General features: G+C 42.4%; 1 protein-coding gene across 3 annotated transcripts in view; it reads left to right on the plus strand.

Moving 5' to 3' along the window:
- ARHGEF28 (Rho guanine nucleotide exchange factor 28) overlaps positions 1-12,576 on the plus strand; it is a 362,811-nt gene continuing 350,235 nt past the window's right edge. For 2 of the 3 annotated variants that reach the window (XR_008629316.1, XM_055132605.1), the window contains exon 1: positions 1-293. The gene's annotated coding sequence lies outside the window, so the exon portion shown is untranslated. The remainder of the gene's footprint in view (positions 294-12,576) is intronic. The other variant, XM_055132609.1, reaches the window with a different exon arrangement.

A 12,576-nucleotide genomic window follows, 5' to 3' on the forward strand; every position in this document is an offset into this window, starting at 1 on the left:
GGCGGGCGCGGCGGGCGGGCTGGGCCATGTGATGCCCGGCCCGGCGCGGGCTGGGCCGCAGATCCAGTGGCAGCCGGCAGGCGCGGCGGCGGCGGGGGCGGCGGCAGCAGCTGCGGGCGCAGCCAGCCGGGCCCGAGCGCGCCCGCGGCTCCGCCCCCCTCGGCGCGGCCCCCGCGGGGCGCTGGCAGCTTCGGGGAGAGCCTGCCCGGCTCGGGGCGGCGGCGGGCAGGGCGCGCAGAGGGGCAGCGTGTCACGGGAGCTCCGGGAGGCTGCGGGGGCCGCCGCAGCGCCAGGTAAGTGCTATTCTGCACCCCTTACACCAGCTTCCCCCCAACCCCCACCTCCAGCCACCCTGGGCGAAAAAGTTTGCACACCTCGTCGGATTTCGCGACCCCGGAGCTCGGATTTCCAAGGTGTGGGCAAGGATGCGAGGATCTGGCGAGGTGCAGAGGGGGTGCTGCGGCGGGCGGGGCGGCGCCTCCGGGGCCCTCGGGGATGGCAACAAGTGCGAGGGGCTGCCCGGCGCGGCTGGCGCGGCGGTGGCAGCTGCGGAGCGCTGGGTCGCTCCGGCGGCGCGGCCCGGAGCGCACCCTGGAGGCGGCGACCGCGCTCCGGGATCCGGGATCGGCGGGAAAATGCTGGTGCCCGTGGCCTTGGAGAGCCGGGGGGAAATGAATGACAACTCTAGTCGCGGAGAAGGGAGAGCCCAGAAAGCTGGGGTCAGCCCTCCCCGGCCGGGCATCGATTGCGACTTGGCGGGTCCCCAAGAGGACAAGCCCGGAGCGCGGACCCAGGACTCTGAGCGCTCGCGTTTCTTTCGCGCGAAAACACTTGCCAGGTCGTCAAAGGCTCCTGGGATCCTTTGGTTGGGAGAGGCGGTCAGAATTCTGCTGGGCTTAGGACGCTAATCAGAGAGATTTGTTTGCGCCTTGAATATATGGGTGGATATAGTGGTGGTACCCTGACCCTACCATGCTGAGACTTGCCAATAGGGGTCATAATCACAGGCCCGTGCTGAGCCACGGCGGCATCCTAACTCTTTCCAGGGCTGGGTGGAAGCTGTGCTCTCAGGCCGCCCCCGGAGCCCAGCTCTGGTTTCCCAGACATCAGTTGTATTTCCAGGAGAGAATCCATCCGCCTCGTTAGGAGCCCGCCGTGTCACTACAATGCAGCGCGCGGAGGACAGTAACATCTGTGTTTGCGCAGCTTCTCTCTCCTTGACCCCTGCCTGGGTCTCCACCAATCTCTGCAGACCTTGTGTTATAGGGGTTCATTCCTCCAACGCAGACCATGCTAGTAGGGTGAGAAGAAACATTTTAAAAGAATGGATCTTTGTGGGTGGGGGAGTTTTTTCCCCCCCCTCAGGGGTTTTAAAAACCCTTGTCACCTTCCGTTCCAGACCCTCCCCACCCCCACCCTCAGATACTGTCAGGGGAAGAGAAATTTTGTTTTAACAGCAAAAGACTAAAGACTGCCCTTGGATTCCTCTTTCCATATGATAATCCAGGCAGAGTGATAAGTTCGCCAGGGAAGGTTTCGTGTGTCGGCCCTGGACTTACCGATACTTGCTCCTACAGCATTTTACATGATCTTGGTTAATGACCAAGCCAGCATTACCTGTGGGGCGTTAGGAGAGCACAGGAATAGTGCAAAAGTCTATGGAATCTTAAAAGTTCACGATCCCGTGTTCTGAGGTGGACTTTCTGTGTGGTTACTATGTTCATGATCTTTAATCGGATAGGAATTTGGACACGTCAGACCTCGTGTTTTAGTGGTTAGGGAAACAGAGGCACAGAGGCTGGGTGTGTGATTGAGATGGTCATCCTGGTTAATGTGAAAACAGAGACAGAGGATTCGCGATCGTCCTGCCTTTGACTGTTTTCTTCCTTATCAAAACCACAGAACCCGGCCGACCAGGAGCAGGTTATGTAACAGGCATGCCTCTAGCTTTCCCTTTGAAGCACCTGCCCTGTCTTTTAAGTAGTTTAGAAACACTTAAAGGTAAAGAGGGAAATTGTAGTTGGTAATTAAGGCTCTATGAAATTACACCAAGAGCTCCACTTGGATTTCATACCCCCTTTTTTTGTCATGCAAATACTGCACAAGAGTTTGGAATATTTTCTCATTGTATTCTTAAAGAAACTGCTTTGTGACTAAGACTTAAATTGGGCAGGAATTTCAGGTGAGCTGTTACATGACCTCCTTTAGTATATGCCGTGTGAGAAAAAGATATGCGTTTGAAATAGGCATTCAAACAGTGAAGTAGAGTATTACTTTTATATTAAGCATGATTTTTGTGTGTGGGGGGGAGGGAAACAAAATATCAATGCTGAGGGGTAGTGCTGGGGAGCAAATCCAGATCTCCTGCATGCAAAGGGCACACCCCACCCTTGAGCTGTCTTCTGGGCCTAAGCTTGCTGTATGAAATTGCTTACCATTTTTGAAATAAATTAGAACTTGCCTTGGTACTTAAGCTTTAACTTCGAGTCCTGCCAGTTTGTGAGCAAATGCTGAATCCCCAGAAAAAAAAAGATTTATGATATGAATGTTGGAAAATCCTTTATGATTGAGGCAAGGCCAGGATGGTACTGCACAGGGCCTACATTACTCTCAAACTCCAGGCTGACTGTAATTTTATTATGCTTTAATTTACTGATCACATATAACAGATCTGTTTTATGTAGGTTTAGTCTAATTTCATTTGTACTTGTGCCATGGAGCAGGGAAGCTCTAAAAACATTCCTTCTACCCCCTTGTGTCCAGCCTGGCAACTCTTATTGTGAATTTCAAATACACTTCAAATACAACAAATTAAAGCGTTGTGTTTGAAATGTATCAAATTCAGGAGGTTTTGTCATCTTAGAGTTGTGTTAGAAACATCAGACCACCATATTGGACTTGGTTTTAGATCCCATTCTGAGGCAAAGCTGGGCTTAGAGATATTAAGAAGTACAGTTCAGACCCTGTATCACACAGCATTTCACCCAGATTGCTGTAATTCTCGAACCCTACCACCCAGTCTCCATGATCTCCATGATCCTTACTTCTCTTATTATCCAGGTATTAGAAGAGTTCTCAAAGAGTTCAAATAGTATCTTTGTTATCTATTTATTTATTTATTTATTTATTTATTTATTTATATTTGGCATACCCTGCGGTGCTCAGGACTTACTCCTGACTCTGCCCTCAGGGATCTCTCCTAGTGGGCTAGGGGAACCATATGGAGGTGCCAAGAATCAAACCCTTGACCAGCTGCATGAAAGGCAAGCGCCCTACCTGCTATATTATTGCTGTAGCTCAGCAACTTTGTTATTTTGACAATCTTTATAGTGCCACTCACCATGAGATATGCAGTTACAAAGCTGTTTATGGTCGGGTTTCAGTCTTACAATGTTCCAACACCCATTCCTCCACCAGTGTACATTTCCCACCACCAATGTCCCCAGTTTCCCTTCTGCCACCCCTTATGCACCACCTGTCTCCATGGCAGGCACTTTCCTCCTCCTCCCCGCCCCTCCTCCTCCTCCTTTCTCTCTCTCTCTCTCTCTCTCTCTCTCTCTCATTCCTCTCTCTTCCCCCCCTCTCCTTTTGGCCATTATAGTTTGCAATGCAGATACTGAGAGGTCATGATGTTTATTCCTTTACCTACTTTCAGCACACAGTTCTTATCCGGAATGATCATTTCCAACAATCTGTCATGGTGGTCCCTTCTCTATCCCAACTGCCGTCTCCCCCAGCACCCGAGACAGGCTTCCAAACCCACCAAACCTCCTCGCTTTTGTTTCTGCTGTCCTTGTTTCTATTGTCTCATATATATATATATATACATATATATATATATGTTTATATCCCAAAAATGAGTGCAATCATTCTGTGTCTGTCCTCCTTCTGATTATTTTCACTCATATCATTCTACTCTTTCTGAACTCCACCCCCTACCCTACCCACCGGGGAATAAGTTCCTACCAGGTATGTTGCACTGGTGTTTGCCTTAACTCTTTGAGCTGGAGTTCATGTCTAGGCAATACTTTTTTGATTGGAGGGTTTTCTAGCATCAGTTGCATTATCAAAGTGGGCTTTTACATACTCCATACTAAGACATTTGGTGAAATAAGTCATGTAGCTTATTTTTTATTTTGTATAAGTCATGGAGTAGGTCATCGCATCTTCTGAATTGACTGCAATTTTTCCTTTGAAATTTGATCTTCGGCACAAGTGTAATTTGCTTATTTCTACTCTTATTGCTCTGGACTGCTTCTCCTGGATAACCAAGATAATGAGATTTGACATCATTTTTAACATGAGGAAAATGGAAAAAGAGTATGATTGAATTTCGGGCACTTGTTCCAGTGATTTTGAATACTTTTAATCAAATGTTCTCTTATTTCAGTTTGCTCTTTTTTGCAATGATTATTTTGAGGTTTTTTTGGTAGAACATTAATACTAATGTAGCATTCTTTAATAGCAAAAGGAAACCACTCAATCCACCAATGAGAGCCAGAAAAGCAAAGACCAGCAATGAAACCCTTGTTTTCCAAACCCATGTCCTTGAAATATCAGCCCTCAACAATCTGCCCTTTGAAAATTTTGACTGGTGTACTCATAATTTTGTTATCTTTTAAAATGCTTAAAATGTTTATATGCCTTACATATTTCCTGAAAATATCACATAGACATGATATCACAGGTGATCAAGAGAAAATCCAGATAATAAGAATGTGTGAGTTCCCTCTCTGTTTCACTATTGAATACTAGTGATCTCGTCTTTTGTGCTAAAGGCTTGCTCCTCTATCATTTTATAATTTATAGAACTTTTCTTTTATAAAGACTCTGCCCTGGCCTGTGACCTCTGTCTCCCTCAGGTTTTCTGCTTGTAAAATTGACTTGATTACCAAAAACAGTTCTTCCTGGAGTGGCGGTGACTATGCCACGGGTTAATTTACAGAGAGTCATTCTGGTTGTGCCTTGCAGGGAGTGCCAGAAAGTTTTGGCAATATTTTCAACGAATAGCAGAAGTAGACTTTTCCAACTGTTAGAGACCAGGGCAAAAGTCATTGTGTCCTTGGACAAGTGTTCTCAGCTAAGAGTCCAGGCAGGGATGATTGTCAGCTATGGGTGAGTCTGTCCCCTTTCTGAGTCTCAGTTCTCTCATCTGATGAAACAAAGACTCAGATTTGCTGGACAGTCAGGGCTGGGCATTTCTAGCATCCTATATTGTCACGAAGTTTGAAAATGTCCTGGACATTGATCTCGCCACCCTTTCTTATTATGTAATGGGCAGCTCTGCCTGGTATGCCCTGTTCACTGAGTTGGTCCTGGGGCAGGCAGTTTGCAAGCATCTGGAAAGACCATGAATTATTACTGCTATTAATTTACCTTTAAATTCTTAGGGTATTTGTTTTTCACACAGCCTACCTGGGTTCGATCCCCGGCATTCCATATGGTCCTCCGAGCACTGCCAGCAGCAATTCCTGAGTGCAGAGCCAGAAGTAGCCACTGAGTATCGCTGGGTGTGACCAAAAAAAAAATCTTATCATCGTGAGGCTGAAAGGGCTCAGTTATCAACCTTGAGATCTTGATTCCACATGTGTGTTCCATGGGGTACCCCTACTCCCCTACTCTGAGATATCACCCTGCTTCCATGTGCAAGAGATATTTGGTAGCTCTGGGAGGATGAAAGACAAGCAGGTTTATTGTTTCTGAATTTCATGGAAAAAATAATTTCTATAAAGAAAAGGTGGTTCTATTAATGGACTTTTTATATATGATGATCAAGATCTTGCCATTGGATAGATGATTCAGGTAAACCCCTTCAGGACAACTTTCTGTCCTTTCTCCTTCTTGACACTTGTTTATTGTCTGTGCTTTGTTATCTGGTGTGTGTCAATAGTTTCCCTCTGTGACCAGGTGTTAGAGCATCAAATAATAGATTAATGAGATCATGGTTTATTTGGGTCCAGGATTCCAGGCCTGGTTGTTTATTGAAACACCTGGTATCTAACAAGGACCTTTTCTTTTCAAGAAAAGATGGTACAGCTCGGTTTGCTAGGTACTTTCCTGATCTTTAGGTGTCTCTGCATATCAAGGGGTCCAGTAAAGGGTAGTGCCTGCCTTCGGCTCATTGCATTGTATGCTATTGGCACTCATTTGTCACGACTGCCTTCTCTTTCAAACACCTCCACTCTCATGATCTGGGACCAGTAATTTCCTGTGCAACAGGCTCTGTACTTTCTAAGTTTAACTTTGTTCATGGTAAGTTGCTCTTCTTTCATAAAAATCAATGCAGTTCTGGAAGCAACATTAGCCCCCTGCTTTCTCTGAAATCTTTGACCAGTTTAATGATAGAATTTAGCAATGTTCCTGCTGAATTCCTTTCACTGTATTGCTGCTTCCTCTCACTTTCTGCTTGCTATTTGCTACTTCATTATATGCTCCTGTTATTCTCAACTTTCTAGTCTTTGCAATGTAAGTTCATTAATGACAGGTCCTGGACTTAGATTTTGAGGGGTGCCCAAGGCAGAATTATCTGTATACTGGATGATTGGTTACTTTGTTATTCTGTCAGTAAATCCTTTTAATTTACAGAAGACCTTAAAGGCTAAAGGTAATTTCCTGGGTAGTATGTACTGCATTGGAAAAATTGTGGGATGTAGACAAAGTAAACGTTTCTTAGGAAGTTAGGTGTCAAGTTTTTCCTAAATGTAAATGAGAGATTCAAAGGCTTCTCTTAGGTAATTTTATATATATATGTATATATATACATATATATATATATTTTGCTTTTTTGGGTCACACCAGGTGATGCTCAGGGGTTACTCCTGGTTTTGCACTCAGGAATAACTTCTAGCGGTGCTTGGGGGACCATATGGGATGCCGGGGATCTAACCCGGGTTGGCCTCGTGCAAGGCAAACACCCTACCCACTGTGCTATTGGCCGGCCCCTAATTTTATATTCTGTTGTAGGGATTAAATAAAATTCTTGATTTCAATCAGTTTTTGAGGCTGAGGTGCAGCAGGTAGGGTGCTTGCCTTGCACGTGGCTAACCTGGGTTAGATCCTGGCATCTCTGAGCACTGCCAGGAGTAATTCCTGAGCGCAGAACCAGGAATAACCTTGAGCATCACTTGGTGTGGCCTCCAAATAGACAAAAAAAATTTTAAGATTCAAAGAAATTCAAGAAAGTGTTTTTTCCCCCAGCCCTGGCACATGCACTGTGTAACACAGCACCAAACAAATGTCCATTTGCACACTGCTTGAGAATACTTTCAGCGATAGGGAACAGGTCTCTGTAAAGACAATCTAGTCTCTTGCCCCTCAATTTTATTGAAGAATAGCTGACTAATTCTGTTGAAAATATTTAAAGCATACATTGTGGATCTTTGATTTGCTCTGTGCTATTGCATGATTATCAAGATAGTGAACGGGCTTTTCATGTTGTTAACTTTTTTGTATGTATGTGGTGAAAATATTAAAATCTTTGGTCAGCAGCTTTATTTCTGTTTTTAAAAATTAATTTTTAAATTAAGATTCTGTGGCTTGCAATACTATTAATGATGATTTCTCATGTACATAATTCCAATACCATACTCACTACTAGTGTACCCCGCCCCTCTCCCAAACACTTCAGCACCTCTTCCTCTCAACTTCCCATCCCCAACTCAATTGTGTGGATCAGTTCTCCCATGATGTTGCCTTTGACCGTTTGTTGCTACCTTGCTGTGTATCTTTAAGTTGCACATATGAGAAAGACCATTCTGTATCTGTCCCTTTCCTTCTGAATGAGTTCACTCAGCATGATATCTTTTAGTTCCATCAATGTTGTTTGTTAGCAACTGTCAAGTATATAATACCATATTAATGATAATCACAGTGCTGTACATTAGATCCTCAGAACTTATAATGGAATGTTTTGACCTTTGTCATTTCCTCATTGCCCCAGTCCTGGCAACCACCATTCTATTTCTATTAAATTGGCTTCTTCTTCTTCTTCTTCTTTTGTTTCCACCTATTACTACTACCAGAATGCATGACGTATTTATGTTTTTGTGTCTGACTTATTTGACTAACCAAATAAGACTAAACATATGACTAATGCCCTATAGATTCATCCCTTTTAAATAAAAGGCAAGATTTCCTTTTAGATGGATGAATATTAATTTCTCCTCATATAAACGTATATCATAATTAATTTTATTTTTGAGTTTTCAGGTCATACTCAGCTGGGCTCAGGGCTTACTCCTGGCTTCACACTCAGGGATCACTCATGGAAGTGCTCATGGGATCATTATAGGTGCCAGGGATTGAACCTGGGTTGATTATGTGCAAGGCAAGGGCCTTACACACAGGGTCTTTAAAATATCACATTTTAAAAATAATTCATCTGCTGATGGACCCATAGATTGTTTTTATGTCTTGGCTATTATATATGTTATAATGGATGTGGGAGTGCAAATATCTTTTTAGTGATTTCTTCTTATGATATATATATATCTAGAAGTGTAATTTTTGTAATTTAATTTCAATACACTTGTGATATCTTCACCTTTTTTCTGTTGTCTATTTTCAATTTCATACCACATGGTTGGAAAATAACTTGAAAGTGTTTCAATTGTATAATTGTAATTGCTGGATCACATTGCTTTTGTTTATTTTGTTCTTTGTACTGGGCCACTCCTGGCAGTACTCAGGGCTTACTCCTGTCTCTTCTTTCAGAGATCATGCATGATAAGACTTGGGGCACCATATAAGGCACTGGGGACCAAACCTGGTCAACTGTGTGCAAGGCAAATGCCTTTACCTCTGTACTATCTTTCTGGTCCCACATTGCTTTTTCTATTTTTAAATATTTAAGCAATCTTCATACTATTTTTCATAATGGCCCTATCAGTTTACATTTCCACTGGCCATGAATCAACACTTGACCAGCACTTAATTCTTTTTGTAGAATAGTCATCATAAGTGTGGTTTTGGGTCACATTTCCCTGATTATTAGCGATGTTGAGAAACTTTTCATATTTGTTGTCCATTTGTATGTTGGCGTTATTAAAAATGTCAAGTTTCTGACCATTAAAAAAATACTTTAAATGCTTCTCCTGCATCTAGTGATATGCTTTTAATCCTATTTTATTAGTATGTTGCATCACATTTTATTGATTTGTATTAGTTTCTTATTTTTCTTAATGTGGGTGTTTATTTTTAAGATCTTTTAGAGTTGATTTTACTGCATCCCATTAGCTTGTGTATGTTGTATTTCTAATTTCTAATTTTGTTTCAAGATACATCTTTAGAAAATGTTTCTTTTGATTTATTTTGACCGATTGGCTATTCAGAAGGTGCTTTAATTTCAACACACGTGATTTCTTACCTTTTTTTCTGTTGTCTATTTCCAATTTCATACCACATGGTTGGAAAATAACTTGATAATATTTCAATTGTATATCCATTAGATTAATTTTGTGAGATGCATATCTGAGAAGATGTTATGTGTGCACTGAGAAGAACAGTTTTCTGCCATTCCTGGTTGGAATATTTGTTAGATCCGTTTAGCATAAAGTATAGTTTAAGTTCATTATTTCCTTATTGATTTTCTGTCTGGCTGATCTATATGTTGAAATTGTTGAAAATAGATTATTAAAGTCCCCTACCACTTGTCTATTTATAACTTTAAATTTGTTAATAATTATTTAATATTTCCAGTTGCTCTGACATTGAATGAACCTATAATTAAAACAATTTTATCTTCTTGGCAAATTGACCTCTTATTATATAATTACCTTATCTGTTTCCTATTTAAGCTTTTGAGTTAAAGTTTATTTTATCTGATAGTTATACCTGATCTTTTAATTTTAATTTTTATAGAGTATTTCTATCGTTTCACTTTCACCCTAATTGTATCCTTAAAGGTTAAATCAGTCTCTTATAAGAATAACATATAATTTACTCTTGTATTTTTATCAACTGTCTTTGAACCTATTTACATTTAGAATGATTCAGAGCAGTTATTGATAGGTAAGACATACTATTGATGTTTTGTTAACTGCTCTCAGATAGTTTTGTAATTACATTCTTTCTTTTGCTGTTTTACTTTGTGAATTTGTGAGGAGACTTGCTGGGATTCTCTTGTTCATTTTCTGGTGAAGTGTCATCCCTATAAAGTACCATTCTTGGCCCCGAGTTTCTTTGGGACTAGATAATGAAGTGATGCAGATAAAATGCTTCTCCCTATGCTTTTCTACACAGCTACCCTCCATTTTTTGCTGCTCTGGGTTTTTGCTGCTGCTTTATTGTGGTGCAGAGTCTTCCTATCACTATCTCAATTGGTTTGTAGTTTATTAGTTTTTTTTCCTTCTTATTTGGGCTGGAGCGATAGCACATCGAATAGGGCGTTTGCCATGCATGCGGCCGTCCAGTCCCTCTGGGAGACCGCGGCAAGCTACCGGGAGTATCTCGCTCGCATGACAGAGCCTGGCAAGTTCCCCGTGTTGTATCTCACAACGGAGACATTACTGGTGCCCGCTCAAGCAAAGAGATGAACAACCAGATGACAGTGTGATAGTTCTTATTTGTGGGGAGGATGATACATAATGATAGCCTCCATCTTTCTATGCACCCAGGGAAAACTGAGGCTGTTAGAAACAGTTCCCCCTTGCATTGTTTATCATAATTACACTGCATGGGGACCATTGTCTTGTATGAAAACGCCTTATATTCTTGAAAATTACCCTATCTTTGGGTCCTTTATTTAATTTAGAAAGAAAATTCTTAATCTATTCAGTAATTGAGTCATGTAGTTTTGGATTCTCTTGCCACCGCTAACACTGAACATATTGATGTCATCTGACAGTGCAGAGCATAGTGGACCACCCACACTCTTTATTTATTTATTTGCAACACCCACCAATTCTCAAAGGTTATTCCTGGTTCTGCATTCAGGAATTACTCCTGATTGGGTTCAGGGAACCATATGGAATGCTGAGGATTGAACCTGGGTCAGCCATGTGCAAGGCAAGCACCTTACCCTCTATATCATCTCTCCAGCCCTGAACCATTCCCACTATTGACATTCTCATCTCTCCTTTCCTGTAGAGAAGTAGTGAAGCCTCAGCACAGCCTATGGTTGAGAGAACCAGTTGAAAATCAAAACACTTGGGAGAGACTCATGGCTTTGCTAGTCTTCACCCTATCTTAGGAAGTTGCCTAAACTGTCAGCCTCAGTTTTTACCTATTTCCTTCTAAGGTTGTTATAGTGATATCAGACAGGTAATGTGAAGTGCTTCATATAGTATGTTGGAGCGAATGATGTCTCATACAATGGTTTTCCTACTATGGTCCTTCTAAATAGGGAGATTGACTACTGATTTTCAATCATCTCAAGATGATCAAGTTCATTTTTATATAGTTGCTGCTAAGCCACATCTCCTTATTCCTGGACTTGTGAAATTGGTTTTTAGTCTCATGAATCACTGTATCACTGTCATCCCATTGTTCATTGATTTGTCCAAGTGGGCACCAGTAACGTCTCCATTCATCCTAGCCCTGAGATTTTAGCAGCCTCTCTTTACTCATCCTTCCCAACGGTGCCATATGGAGGCTCTTTCAGGGTCAGAGGAATGAGACCCATAATTGTTACTGTTTTTGGAATATTGAATATTCCAAGTAGAGCTTGCCAGGCTCTACTGTGTGGGAAGGATACTCTTGGCAGCTTGCCAGGTTCTCCAAGAAGGAGAACTAGACAATAAGAGGTCATGAGGCTGTGAATGCTTCCAGGAGCTTTGTTTTATAGTCTCTGGATCTTGGCCATTGATGGGATTACACGGCACCAGGGGCAGTTTGTGGGTGTGACTGCCAAGCTACTGGAAAAAGGGGGATCTGGGTAGAGGAAGCCCAGTCCCGATCCAAGCAGGCTTGCAGATCTCAGCTCCAGGTCCTGCACATCTGGGTTTCTCTGCTGGTTCCTTCATGCGTGAGGCTCGTCTGAGAGTGTGGAGAGTGGCCTTGAGCATGGCTGTGGCCGGGTTCTGGAGGTCTTTGGCTGTTGGGGCTTTGCTTGGGGTGGAGAGGGAAACTCAACCCACCCCTCTCTGAGGGGCTCCAGGGAAGACAGCCAGGCACGGGGGCAGGAGACTCTGAATAGGAGTCTCATGAATAGGACAATATTTACCTTTAAAGTTTATTTTCCTGTATTTGACTACTTGTTCTAGCTTTTCAAAGTCTTATAAATTGTTTAACTATAAATTTATCATTTTCTAACCTTTTTGTTCTGAGTTTTCCTTGATACACATTTACTTAATGACTTAATTAATGAATAATAAGCGTATCTAGACTGAAGTCTAAGGCCCAGAAATTTGATGTCTATACAACTTCATTTTAGATTGGTGTGGACCTTTTTTTTTTCCCCAGGTAGAGTTGTTTAACAAGTCACTTTTATTTTACTAGAATCAAGTTCATTTTTTTTTGCTTTGTTTTTGTGCACACTTGGCAATGCTCAGGCCCTACTCCTGGATCTGTGCTCAGGGATCACTCCTGGTAGGCTCAGGGGACCATATAGGGTTCTTATGATTGAAACTGGATCAGCTG

The sequence above is a fragment of the Sorex araneus genome, chromosome 1 (assembly GCF_027595985.1).
Source record: "Sorex araneus isolate mSorAra2 chromosome 1, mSorAra2.pri, whole genome shotgun sequence".
Taxonomy (NCBI): domain Eukaryota; kingdom Metazoa; phylum Chordata; class Mammalia; order Eulipotyphla; family Soricidae; genus Sorex; species Sorex araneus.